Raw genomic sequence first — 15,092 nt, 5'->3', positions numbered from 1 at the left:
AGACTTGCACTTACGTCTGCTTCCGCCTGGGAATCGAACTCAAGTATCTTCGCTTAATAAAAAAAAAATAGACACCTGGGAAACTTTTGGCGACGTTTCGGCTACGTTCTGGATCATTCTCGTTGCTTGACGAAAGTTCAAGTGTGATCGAAACGTCGTCATAAGCTTTCGAGATGTGGAATATTTCTCAACTGTTCCAGCCACGGTACTGCGACTTATTCTATTTTGTCTTGTGAACTTGGCTCTCTACCACGATCATGTCACTCAGCACCTTCATGTCAATCAACATCATCATGTCACTCAGCACCTTCATGTCAATCAACATCATCATGTCACTCAACACTATCCTCATTTCCATTTAAGCCAATTTCCTAACGTAGTTCCCACATCAGTTTCTTAATGATTTCCACAAAATTTCACAAGCCATTTTTTTTATTGTATATATAAACATTATCTCTCATTCCACAGCAGGATTCGAACCTGCACACACTGCAAACAAGGACGCAATACTTTATCCACACAGCCAGACTATATATCAAGGCATTTATTTAATTCCAAGCCAAATTAAAACGGCCACCATACGTCTGACAGCGAGGTGGCTCACAGACACCTAGAAACGTACAAATGTGAACGTTTATCGTCGCGTTTCGAGGATTAATTGCAAAAATAAAATAGGACAACCCAAGAAAGGAAAACATTCACCATCATTCAGTAAACAGCCAAATCCCAGAACTGCGCAGGCATCCCACTTTAAATGACCCTCATAATAATAATAATAATAATAATAATAATAATAATAATAATTCCCTTTCATTTTACCAACTAGCAGAGTAATATTTGTTGATGGTGGTTGCCATGGCGGCTGCGTGTGAGGTCACAATGCCCGCTGTTGTAGCCCACATCTATTTCCACCACCAATTTAGCGAGTTGCTTAATTACACTGGGTCTTACTGAAGTCTTGATTAACCGAGGTGTCTTGCTCGTGTTATTACACCGTCTTCAAGATGCCGGTTGCAACCTTTTATTATCATGCCCCGGCGTGGATTGTAGCTGCTCGTAAAAGGCCAATATATATTTTTTTTTAATTATAATTACCATTAACTGTTATTACCTGGTCTTACTCTACGTATCTCGGCTTAAGAAAAACAAAAGATTTTTGCCTTACTAATTTTTTTAAATTAATACTATCAGAAAATCAATAGTTTTTAACTTTATTTCACTGTGTGATGTACAAGGTACCAATATACATATATATTTATAAATATATGTGTGTGTGTATGTGTGTGTGTGTTTATAAATTATATCCATTTTATATAAAGATATAATATATATATATATATATATATATATATATATATATATATATATATAGAGAGAGAGAGAGAGAGAGAGAGAGAGAGAGAGAGAATGAGAATGTACACTTTATATTAACATAACATTTGACAATTATCTTCTTGCTTCACCAGATTCTTACTAAATTGAATACCGAAGTGTGAAACAAAAGCCTCATTGTACATTAGAACGAAGCTGATTATATGAAAACAATAAACGCACCGACTACACGGCGAATGTTAATGTATCGTAGTAAAATCTCGCCTAAAGTGTAGTTAGAAACATAATGGTTACCTTCAATAGGAAGTTTAAGAAGGTTCGCCGGGTGGGTTCCAGCTGAGGTTTTCTCCGTGTGGTAATCTGGAGGTGGAGGTGTCAGGAACGTCTCCAGGTTCATGAGGAAGTTGCTGTCTGACTGACCTCCAGTTATAACCGAGGAACGTGAGCTGTGTCACTAGTCAGCGTCGGATCCAGAGATGGTCCAGTGGGAGGCCATCCTTGCATGTGCTGAAATATGGGAATGGAGTTATAGACTGCTGTGTCCGATGCACCAAGAATTTAGTGCACTGCAAAAAAACAAAACCATGAGCTACGCAAAATTGGTGAAGTGCAGTAACTTTATTATGGGGGACCGCTAAACCCGTAGGTATTATACAGCGCCTGTTAGAGGGAGGGGGGGGGGAGGAGTGGAAGGCATTCAAGCTTCATTCAGGGAATTGGAACACTGATCCAATTCCCTAGATCAAGAACCCCTCAGGTGCATCAAGAAACCACCCCTGAAGGGTCAGTACAGTAACACCTTCACAGCCATTCATTAAAAACAACAGCACGCAGTTGTCTCAAGTTATTATTCAAGCTTCGTAGGCCTGAATAATGCAAGCATTGTGATGCAAATATCAAGATCATTTCGAAATTAATTACTTCCATTTTAATTATGATACTAATAAAATTACCAGGATAATGATGGGTGATTTTTTCCCCCGTGTGTGATTCTACCTGGACCTGCTTGGAAATTACCCTGAGGGTGCTCCGGGGGTCAACACCCCCCCGGCCAGGTCCCTGACCAGGCCTCCCTGTGATTGCCTTGTTATTCCAGATATGAAATATCACTTCAATGTTTTCTTCTTTGTGTCTGTAATAAATTATTAATTCAGTCATTAGTAAAATTAAGATACAATAATTCACAGCAAAATAATTTTTGTCTGGGTTGGGATGGTGTTTTTGTGTGTTCATTATTGTTAATGTGGAGGGAGAGCTAAACCCATAGGGAGTCGTACATCTCTTGTGGTGTGTAAGGAAGTCAGGCTTGATTCAGAGAACTAGAGCAGACGTCCAAGTCTTGAGATCAAGAACCCCTCACTAGCATAGGTGTCATGTGGGTTCGATAACGTGAATGGGGTAAAAACACTCACGTAGGCTGGTTAGTACGTATAATTATAACGGAAGTATGGGAAGCGCCATCAGCCGCCCTGCCTCTCTGCTCCCTATCTCAGACTGACCCACCAGTGCCTAGCGGGTGAACGGCATTCAGAAACATGCTATGGTCAGCAGCAACATGAATAGCAGTCAGTGATTCACACAGACGGTTGGTAGTGAGTCATCTACTGGTAACTGGTTACTGGTAACTGGTACTACTGAGATCGGGTGAGATTTAAACCCGTGACAAGTAATTCATAAAACTTCAGGCCAGTAAGCCAAGTGGTTTACGCACTGACCTGGGGTTTAAAGACACTCGCCAAGAGTTCGAACTCCACCCGTTCCGTGGTTTGTTTGCAGTCGTGTTATTACGACTTCGCGAGTCATGACGGTTCAGCAGTCAAAAAGTTCACTCGGGTGGTCAGTTCTTTGTGTTAGCGAATTCTGATTACGAACTGTTGCTTAGTCTTGCTAAGAGATCTTCAGAGTTCTCACGAACATTTGCATGCAACAATGATCATTGCAATGTGGTCTTTTAATCTTAAAAAAATAATGGTATTAAAATACTAAAACGATTCACATATTTACTACAAAATCTTAGTATTATAGATAACGATAGATCAGTGTAACTATTATGTCTTAAGTTTGTACTCTAAAGGTACTCCATTAACTCATATCTAAGCGTTAAACCCACAAGGGTAAAGGTACTCCAAAATGTATCATAGCTCTTTATAATTAAACTCAGATTTTTTTTTTTTTTATTATTTTTTGCACATTTTTGTATCTGCATTGTTGAATTTTATAAGAACAAAAGAAAAGAGGAACACTATAACAGGCCTACTAGTCCTAACTAGATAAGTCGTTCTCAAACTCAATTCTTCTGGTGTGTGTGTGTGTGTGTACAGTATATTTTTTTTTTTTTATTCGCCGGTATTCTCCCGGCCTGGGTCTTTTCCAAGTAGTGGTGACCCGGCCTTGGCTCCCTTTCTGGGGAGTGTCTCGAGACTTAAGTCTCCCATGGGAGGAGGTATAGTACCTCCTCATCTTTGGGACCAAGTGTCCCCAGGCCTAGCCACATTCCCCGCCCTCACGGGGCTCGTAGAGAGAAGCTAGGCCTCTGGTCTGCCATCTACCCCGCCTCAAAGGGGCTCGTGGGGATGGCAGTCTTATGAGCTGCAGATGGTAGCAAGCTCAGTATATATATAATCAGCTTCTTGAGGTACTAGCTCCTATGATTGACAACTTATTACACTTTTGGGCTACAAAGTCTAACTGGTACTTTCCTATATCCTTTTTTTTAGAAATTAGATTGTCTTCAACTTTAATTCATTGCGTGGAATTGTTCAAACGCTTTCTGAAATCGAATTATACACAGTTCACTTTTTATAGTGGTCCACCGCGTCAAATACATTACAAAAAAAAAAAATCCTATAAATTTGTTGGGTTATGGTGATTCGTTCTGAATCCGTATTATGGCCCAAAGTTTGTTGCACGATAAGAAAAAGAAAACGCTGTCATTAAACATTCCTAAACTAATTTTATCGGACAGTGACGGTATTTACGATTTTTTTCATATAAATATTCATCAGAAGTGGCTTCTGTCTATTGTCGATTTTTAATTTGCCTACAAATGAGATCATGCTGATTGAGCAGTAACTCGACTATAGAAACTTATCTAGTGTTGTGTACAGTAACCATCTCCCAGACACTTATCTAGTGTTGTGTATAGTAACTCTCAGTAGTATCAGTTCCTAGTAACCAGTTGCCAGTATCCACGACACTTATTTAGTGTCGTGTATAGTAACCATCTCCACGACACTTATTTAGTGTCGTGTATAGTAAACATCTCCACGACACTTATTTAGTGTCGTGTATAGTAACCATCTCCACGACACTTATTTAGTGTCGTGTATAGTAACCATCTCCACGACACTTATTTAGTGTCGTGTATAGTAACCATTTCCACGACACTTATTTAGTGTCGTGTATAGTAACCACCTCCACGACACTTATCTAGTGTCGTGTATAGTAACCATCTCCACGACACTCGCCGGTGCAATGAGATATTCGAGGGTCTAGTTTCTGCACTGAAAACAATTCATCGATGCGTGGTGACTGTCATTAAAGTCAATCCACTTCATAATTCTGTGTGGTTGTTTGCAATTGTGTGGGCAGGTGGGGGGGATATATGTGTGTGCGTGCGTGCGTGCGTGTGTGGCGTGTATGTGTACGTAGGTGCTCGTGTCCACGTCATTAGCAGAAGTGACTATGCATAAACTGTGCCGCTCTGCTCTCACCACTACATTTACAGAGTGGAACCCATGGCTGAGTGAGTGGAGTGTTGAAGAATAAGCATTTTTTCCTGGTGTTGGCGAGGCTTGAGGTGGGTTGGGTTAGGTGTTCGAAATTCTAGTCTGATCTCCTAGTAACTACTATTTTAATTAAAACGATTTTTTTTTAATTTACTTATACGGAAGCGCTGAAACTTTAAGGAACATATACAGTGAGGAATGGGAGGTACTCAGGTTCGATCCAAGGATTATTACTATTATAATCAAGGGGGGGGCGCTAAACCCGTAGGATTCTACAGCGCATGTGGGGAGGGATGGAAGGTATTCAGGCTCAATTTAGGGAATCGGAGCGCAGATCCAATTCCCTAGATCAAGAGCCCCTCACCAGCGTCAAGGAACCTCCCTTGAGGGGTCGATCCAAGGAAGGGTTGGTTAATTTCCATTCCTTCGATCACAAACTCCTCACCGTCAAGACGCCTCTATTAAAAATTAATTGTTCAATAAAATCTATAAGATTGGCACTTAACCAAAAATGCCTGAATTTTAATAGAAAAAAAATTTAAGTTCCTAAAAATACTTTTATTATTATCTAGAGTCTAATCTATTTTTCTTGGTTGTTAAAACCCATTGATGTTGGCAGTTATGCTAACCACTTACACTAACATTACTTTTTAAAGGGGTAGACTGGTAAGCCAGCAGGTCTCTGTCAAATGAAAACTTCCTACTGTGAGACATCGTATGTCTAAGACCCGGGTCATTAAAAGCTTTTCTTGTTCCCTGACGAATCTTAACTAACTTGTTGACTAATCGTTCCAGGACAGTTTGTCTTCAGCACCTCAGTCTGGTGGCCGGTGTGTAATGCAGAGGATGATTGCTTTAGTCAAAATTCCGCTCAGGACTGAGTTTTGTGAAGTCTGCGTAACTCAGATACTACTAAAACAACTCCAGAATGAAACGTCGTCTAAAATAGAGGGACACGAGTTAGAGAGTGTGAAGGGGTGGACTGCCACGTCTTCAAACGAACTTTCAACAGGAGACAACACAACGACCTTCCCAAAGATGGTACACGAGGGCTGGTGGCTCATGATGTAGTGATGACACTCAAGGATGTCCCGTAGATCTCACGAATAGCAGAGCAATGGCACCAATTCTAATGAAGGCAGCTCAGTCCAGCAGACAAAATAGGGAGTCCATGAAACAGACGAGTTGGCGTAATAACTAAGTCTTGTCAAAACCACTAGAGACTTAACACTATTTGGGGAACTAGTTCCATGCCTCCCCAACTATATTTTCACATTCATGGGGAGAGCGAAACCTGTAGGAGTCGTACATTGTATAGAACAGGGGTTTATAACCGGGGGTATCCATACCCCTTGGGGGTATGGGAACCCAATAATAGGGGTATGAGACTCGATCTTTGAACGATTTTTTTTTAAATTAGATATGAATAAAGTATCAGTTGTTCTGTTCCTAGCAATCCATATGTATAATTATTATAATCAAAAAGAAGCGCTAAACAATATCCATATGTAAAGTCAAGCTACTGACATATTTTGAAATTATACGGGTACCTAATATGACTGGTGAAGATATCAACAATCTGGCGATGGGGATATGGAGACATATCGGGCAATCCGTTGGGTTGGGTCTGAAATCGCAAAAAGGCTAAGTACTCCTGGTCTAGGAGAATGGAAAGCTAGCTATCAAAACAGAAGTCAGATCTAATTCCTTGAATAAAGAGCATCTCACTGATGTCAGGAAACCTCCCTTCCTGAAGTTAATCCTGGTTACCCAAAATGCCACCTGGAAGTCAGACAAAATAAGCCAAACCATCAAAGAACAAGTTTACAGGGAGATTACCTCTTCAGGTGAGAAGTTATAAGTGATGTGTTCACCCTCACTCTAGAACCTAGACAAACACCTGCTAAAAGTAAATACTAACAGAAAGTGAAAGTTAAATAATGCAAGTAGCCAGGAGATGCCTACAACTGCCAATACTAGACTATATACACCGAAAGGTGCATGTCTTTATATATATATATGCTGAGAATTTATATTAATCCCTATTTTAGAGATTAAAGTATGCCTCACTGTTGACGATCAAATGACATGCAGTCTTAACCCTCATGCAGTCTTAAGAGCCAATTTCCCAGTCAGCCACAAATACGGCCAACAGATGGCGCTAAATACTGTCACTCTGGGCTTACCAACATTACCGGGGAACTCCTAAAGTATAGAAATAAGTTTTAAAGTAATATAAGCCTTCTCATCTCACACAAATGTAGCATTTACCCACTGCAAGTATATTTTTATGGCACTATGCAGGTTATGGCATTTTGAAAAGAAGACGTTTCATCCCTTGTGATCAAAACATCGTAAATAATGTGGTTAGACGGTCAATGAGGTTTAAAGCCAATCGACTTCACGAGGCACATTTAAGGCTGCACTATTTACCACCAGACAATACTTTAAATCCCTAAAATAGGATTGAAGTTAACTCTGAGCATAAATATGCTGACAGAAATACGTCTTTTAGTGTATATGTCCTGCGAAATAATATGGTAACCTATATATTGTATCTTTCAATAAGATCTCAATAAACAGGTGATATCCCAATATGCAAAACAAAAAAAATAGTGAATTTTCAAGCGCTTTCGTGATTTACTCACATTATCAAGGAATTGATAATGTGAGGAATTACTACTTATTTTTACATAGTGGTTATTTTGCATTTACATTACATTATTTACATTTACATTACATTATTTACATTTACATTATATTTACATTACAGCCCATTGACTGTTTATCGGGAGAGGAAGTGAAGAGACGCTAAAAAATAATCAATAAAAAAAATCCGTTTTACAAGATATAGTAACTGAAAGACATTTAGAAAGAGCAATACTTTATTTAAAAAGCCGTTTCGCCCAGGTGAATGGTTTTGTAGCGTTATAAAACACACACAGCGAAATGTTTTCAATAAAGGCTTTTCCTACGTGTCTTTAATATACTACCTGGAGGTTACCTGGAGGTTATTCCGGGGATCAACGCCCCCGCGGCCTGGTCCATGACCAGGCCTCCCGATGGATCAGGGCCTGATCAACTAGGCTGTGTAGGTCTATTATCTGTTGTTCCCCCCCATTAATATGTACTGAATAAACTCGATAATACAACTTAAAAAATGATTAATGATTTTTTTTATTGATTTTATCTTTGCTGGTAATGACTCTTGTTTGACCCTCTCGTATAGATCATTTTTAATGGCTAAATATTTTGACTTATGATTATTATAATCATGCAATTAGCGTTCAACCCGGTGGGGTCATGCAGAGGCTAGGTAGTAGGTTAGGTCAGATCCGTCAGGAAATATTACAGTCTCCTGACGTGGGTTTTAATCGTGTGATGACCTGCCACTGGAGTTTTTGGTCATCTGATCGAGGCCTTCCGCTGGCTTACCAGTCCACCTCTATAAAAATTGATATTAATGAGAATATTGGATAACAGAAAGTGATTAACTTCGATGCAAAGAAGGGAAAGATAAGTGAAATGACTTGGATCAAGATCCCTTTACCTGTATCATGCCACAACTCTTGAAATAGAAAATGAGTAAATAAGATATAAAAATGTGGGATGTAGCATTTTATTGTGAAGATGTTTCGCCCACCAGGGATCTAATCAGTTCAGATAATAAAGAACTTGATGCACGAAACGTTTTATCTTCACAATAAAATGCCATAACTAGTATTATATATCTTATTTATATATTGTCGGTATATTCTACCATGGTGTTATTAGAACTAATTATTTTCAATTGTGATGTGATGGTGTTATTTTCTTGTAAGTGTCGGGCAACGCAGTGTGAACACGAAAGGTGTTCCACGTAATGAGCTGTGAAATTCTTCAGCATGTCTAGAGCCATGATCATAATGTTAACTGGGATCTTTTTCTCATTATAAATCAAATAAATTGTATATATGAATGGGGAGAACTATAAAAGTTTGTTTGCAATGTTCTTAATGTGACGAAAGAGAGAGAGAGAGAGAGAGAGAGAGAGAGAGAGAGAGAGAGAGAGAGAGAGAGAGAGAGAGAGAGAGAGAGAGAGAGAGAGAGAGAGAGGCCATCTCTTTCTGCTCGGAGTCAATAGAAATAATCAGCTGATTGATTGGATAATCGCCAGCTTTAGCAAGAATATGTATCTCTGTGGGGTCTTTTGCCTGTCTATCACCTGTCACACGGTAAGAACTCTCGCTAGACAGCTCAATTCTTGCAGTAGTTCGTGGAGTGAAGGAGAAGTGGGTAGATTTCGTGACTGACATGATGATAAAGAGAAAGGGATGACACTTTTAGACCCACAAGAATGGATAATTATATCATATATATATATATATATATATATATATATATATATATATATATATATATATGTCGTGCCGAATATGTAAAACTGGTCAATTAGCAAGAACTCATTTAAAATTAAGCCCTTTCTAAAATTTTCTCTTATACGTTTAAAGATATATTTTTTTCATTAATGTTGATGTAAAAAATTTTAATTTTACACCAAAAGAATCTTAGAAAACTTACCTAACCTTATTATAACAAGAACAATTTATTTTAGCCTAACCCAACTAAATATATTTTAGATTTGTTTACAATAATTTAATACTAAACAAACACAGTGAAATATATTTTTCTCGTTAGGTTCAGAATGATTTTGGCGAAATTATTGCATACACAAATTTTCATTTGTCCTGTATGGCAAGATGAGCGTTGCTATTTAAGCCAAGATGGCAAGTTCTGCCTATTCGGCACGACATATACATATATATATATATATATATGTATATATATATGTATACATATATATATACATATACATATATATTATTATTATTAGCACATTGGCCGATTCCCACCAAGGCAAGGTGGCCCGAAAAAGAAAAACTTTCACCATCATTCACTCCATCACTGTCTTGCCAGAAGGGTGCTTTACACTACAGTTTTTAAACTGCAACATTAACACCCCACATTATATATATATATATATTATATATATATATATATATATATATATATATATATATATATATATATATATATATATATATATATATATATATATGTCGTGCCGAATAGGCAGAACTTGCCATCTTGGCTTAAATAGCAACGCTCATCTTGCCATATAGGACAAGTGAAAATTTGTGTATGCAATAATTTCGCCAAAATCATTCTGAACCTAACGAAAAAAAATTTTTTCACTGTGTTTGTTTAGTATTAAATTATTATAAACAAATCTAAAATATATTTAGTTGGATTAGGCTAAAATAAATTGTTCTTGTTATAATAAGGTTAGGTAAGTTTTCTAAGATTCTTTTAGTGCAAAATTATAAATTTTTACAATAACATTAATGAAAAATATATATCTTTAAACGTATAAGAGAAAAATTTAGAAAGGACTTAATTTTAAATGAGTTCTTGCTAATTGACCAGTTTTACATATTCGGCACGACATATATATATATATATATATATATATATATATATATATATATATATATATATATATATATATATATATATATATATATGTATAATATATAATTAGGTAGGTTTTTAGCGTAGCCTAATACATAGGTGGTGGTGATATCTAAAGGTATTATAAAGATATCATTTCACACATTCCAGTTTCATTATATAGTAGACGATGTGTGTAGTTATAAACGAAATGTTAATACAGTCTTAAGCTCCCAAGTCATCATTAGTAAGGAAGCGATTTTGTCATCTCTTGCTAAGTTTGTCTGCACCTGTCTCTGTAAGCATGAATATTTACAAGGAGTTAGAGATGGAGCTCTAGTGAAAGCTCATGTCTATGCCCAAGCTCTACAGTGCCTGTGACAGAAATTTCTATACAAGCTGACCTGTTGTAGGTACACGAATCTCTTTTTCTCATTCGTGTAGCGGCAGCATATTTTAGTCTTTCGATTATGTTATTTTCTCTCTAGACATGTTTAACCCAACTCATTTCAACGTGAACAGCAGTGGCTCTGCTAGTTTCTATTTACTTCCTCTGTCTTCAAATTTATTTGCTAGTTTCTAAATGACAGAGGATTTTTAAGTTTCTGTTTGATATATGAATATTAAAGTAACTATATTTCTTATGATTTAATGCTATAACCAAGGTATCTAGATTATGGTTTCGAATTCCTTTGGGATAATGAACCCACAACGTTAATTCGTTCTTTGAACGACCGTATACATCTGAGCCTGGTTTCAAAACCTAGCTTTTTTTTTTTATATCCAAAGTAAACTAATAAGCAATTAATAAGGATAGTTAGTGAAAGATACTTAACCTATCTAGAGAGCAGAAAGTATGGCAAACAACTCAGTTTGTAAAGCGACATCCCGGTTATTAATTCATTCATTTCTCTTCATAACATTAACAGTAGAATTGATTGCGACGAAGGTTCTCCCCGCCCTCCCACTGTTAGAGTCGAGAGAGCCATCAATGTTGATAGTCTGTGCGATGTTTTCAATCTGTAGATTGACCATGGCAATCTGTAGACTGGGCTTAGCATTCTGTAGAACGAGTATTGCAATCTGTAGACCGAGTCTTGCAATATGAAGAATGAGTATTGCAATATGTAGACCGAGTCTGACAATATGAAGAATGAGTACCGCAATCTGCAGATTGAATATAGACTCTGAAGAGTGGGAAGCAGGGAAAGTTAGAGTCTACTGAGGCACAGTGTCGTCAAAGAATATTATCAGACAGGGTGGCCAGAGCCGAATTAAGATTTTGTAGGCCCCTGGGCTACAGGTCCTGTGAAGCCCCTGGGCTACAGGTCCTGTGAAGCCCCTGGGTTACAGGTCCTGTGAGGCCCATGGGCTACAGGTACTGTGAGGACCCCCAGTGACATTTTCAAAAGGAAAAACAATAATCACAACAGTCAACAGTTCATCATATACGTGATGTAATAACAAATTATAAATATAATATTATAAGTAATAACTGTGAACACTTTTCACTTAATCTCTGGAGGCCCTCCAGCTGGCGGAGGCCCTTGAGCTGCACCCCGTAAAGCCCATGCCTTAATCCGTCCCTTATTGTGATTGCTACAGTGTGTAGTGTTTTACAGCCATTATTCCTTGCTGGAAGGTCACTTGATCGAAAAATATTGGAGCTAAACTCCCTTTTTTTCTCGTGCCATTACGATTTCGTGAGTCCCTTTCTCATGACCAAAACTGCTTGCTTCACAATCTTGTGTGTTGTTATAGGCGTAAGGTCAGACCTCATCAAATCATCCGCAATGTGAGATTTACGAGTTGCGTATCACGAGTTAATGTGTAAACGCCTCAAGAGGTTCTCCGCAGATGCGATTTGATTGATTCTTATTAATGATTTGGATATCATCATACGCATCTAAATGTGAGATCAATCTTCTGTCATGGGTATTTATAGCGGTGTCACCCAATGTTTTGTGTCTAGCATTTAAATCACTGGTTAGGATAGCTGATTCTGTGCTGGAATTTATTGCGCTGTTGAAGGGACGAGGTGAATGTGTTAGTGGTATTTTAGCATAAAAAAATGCTGTTCTGTTGGTTTAGCATTTGCGTTTTTCGATTTTATTTTTTTGCTTGGGGGTTTGTTGGGGATTCTGTGGTTTAGTTAGAAATTTTGCTAGTGGGTTAAACTTGCGCTTTCTAAACGGGGTTTTAATATGAGGTTTTTAATGGGTATTCGTCAAGAGATGCTAAACTTTCTTGCCAACACTGACAGTGTTCCTGGCTAACAGTCTTGTCAGCACTGACAGTGTTCTTGGCTAATAGTCTTGTCAACACTGACAGTGTTCTTGGCTAATAGTCTTGTCAACAATGACAGTGTTCTTGTCACTGTTTTGTGATGCTGATCAACATATACAGTATCTTTGCGCACAGTTATACTGCCCAAGTGCTGTTGCCCAACTTCGATCTATTTCGACCAACAGTTTTCATAACACCAAGGGACCCGTTGACTTCTAGGTGAACAGAGGCATCAACCGTTAGATTTGCTGATGCATCTCAACCTCTCACAAGAATTGATATTCGTGGGACGAAATATTCCACCTGCCAATTTTCAGGTGGCTATTCCTTCGAATGATGTAACTAGCCTTTGTACTATTTCTATAACTATGATCAGCCTTTCAAGGCTTCTCAATGAGTTAACAATCGTTCGTTACGATTTCTTTCTGAATTATCGACATTGGTATCAAAGAGACAAGAAATAGATCTCGCTACTAGTCCCGCTTGTGGGATAATTTTCCATAAAATATTGCGTCTGAAGTCGCAGTGGTGGCCCATTCTTACCTCTCTGGTGCGTAAATTCTCGCAGTGGGAAGAATCTTATTGTAACCTTCATAGAGCAGCGATGATGTGCGTTGGCCATGACTCATTTGGACAAATGTTATATCCTAAACATTAGCAATGTTTAGGCAAACAAATCAAAATGAAGCATAATGAAAGCTAACGAACAAGAGAGAAAGACAGACAGATAGATAGATAGACAGAGAGATTTGTAAACATGAACATAGTACATGACCTCGTGCTGATTTTCGGCGACGTTACTCCTCTTACTTGCTCGTGTACATTTATCACACACACACACACACACACACACACACACACACACACACACACACACACACACACACACTGTGCTATATGTGTCCATAACTCTCTTTAGGAATTCAATGCGGCGCTTATAAACCGGCAACAGTTGAAGACGAGGTGATCAGTCCCTCAGCCTTGAAAGGCGTTCAACTGGCTAGTCTTCTGAAGCAGAAACTGAGGGACTGTTTACCTCATCTCCTACTGTCTCCAGTTTGTAAGCTAAATACTGAACTGAAAAATCCATTGATTTGCGGAAGATCTTCAAAATAAAAATACCGAGGAGTTATGCATGTGTCTTATTCACTACATTGATGGTACTGCATGCCATTGTTATGTTTATGGTATCGCAAGATACAAAGAAAAAACATGAGGGGAGTTGATAGCTCTAGGCCTTTTGTGTTGTACTCAACACATCAAGAGCTTGCAGTGTTGCAGAAACGAATAGGAAGACCAGGTAGATGTGTCATTCTAGCTAGAGACTTTGTACATGGTCTAAGTCGGACCGAAACGTCGTTGTAAGCTCCTCTGTTCTATGTGCGGGTTGTGTGTGTATAGAGACTTTCCCCTTGAACACATCTACTCGGATTTCCTACTCATTTCTGCAACACTGCCAGCTCCTAATGATGTTGATTGCAACACGAAAGGCCTAGAGCTATCATTCAACTCCCCCAGTGATTGTTATGCATCTTATAACGTTTGTTTGCGATTACACTAATAGTATCGCACACCATTAATGGTATTGTCCATTTATATAATGATGAAACTAAGCCTAACCGGTGTAAGAAAATTACGGTTCATCATCTGATAAAAATCCTTGCCAATAGATACTTGTTTAACTTCTATATAAGCCACCTCCAAGGCGAGGTTCGCAGCGTCCATTTCTTAACGTTTCATGCAGCTCCACACATGCCATTTTCTTTTTATTTACGGCTTGCTGGATTACCTCATATGAGCCAATTAAAACTAATTTTTTTATCACATATGCCAAGAGGGTATTCCGGGGGTCAACGACCCCGCGGCCCGGTCCATGACCAGGCCTCACCCAAGGCAGCGTAAGTCTGGCACCTCGAAGACTAAACCACTCGAGCAAAAGTTCAAATCTGCACGAGTGTCACTCGAGGTGCAAAAATTAGCTTATTATATATACTGATAGTACGTTTTTTGCATGTGCAACACCTAGGTATCTTTATGGGCGAAACGTTCAGGGTGCGTGGCAGTGTTCTTCAGTCTAATACAGGAGAATACAGCAAGTGCCGCATATATGTTCTGTGTTCTATTTATTAAGATTAGTTCCTCTATCTTTGAACTCCATTGAAAGTTGAACCTCACATGAACATTGTGCAAGACTATTGATTTCTCGCAGACAAAAGCGATCATTTGCAAAACACAATTGATCAACGAGATGCAATT

The 15,092-nt window shown here is 38.4% G+C and overlaps 1 long non-coding RNA gene across 1 annotated transcript in view; it reads right to left on the bottom strand.

The window, feature by feature from the left end:
• LOC138854586 (uncharacterized) overlaps positions 1–7,261 on the bottom strand; it is a 15,353-nt gene extending 8,092 nt beyond the window's left edge. Inside the window, exons 1-2 of the long non-coding RNA XR_011393764.1 lie at positions 6,900–7,261; positions 1,627–1,839 (exon numbers count right to left, since the gene is read on the bottom strand). This is a non-coding gene — a long non-coding RNA (uncharacterized lncRNA). The remainder of the gene's footprint in view (positions 1–1,626; positions 1,840–6,899) is intronic.
• Between the last annotated feature and the right edge of the window lie 7,831 nt (positions 7,262–15,092).

Source organism: Cherax quadricarinatus, chromosome 63 (assembly GCF_038502225.1).
Source record: "Cherax quadricarinatus isolate ZL_2023a chromosome 63, ASM3850222v1, whole genome shotgun sequence".
Lineage (NCBI taxonomy): Eukaryota > Metazoa > Arthropoda > Malacostraca > Decapoda > Parastacidae > Cherax > Cherax quadricarinatus.
Note: the sequence above shows the minus strand (reverse complement) of the source record. Positions and strands in the feature narration are given on the sequence as shown.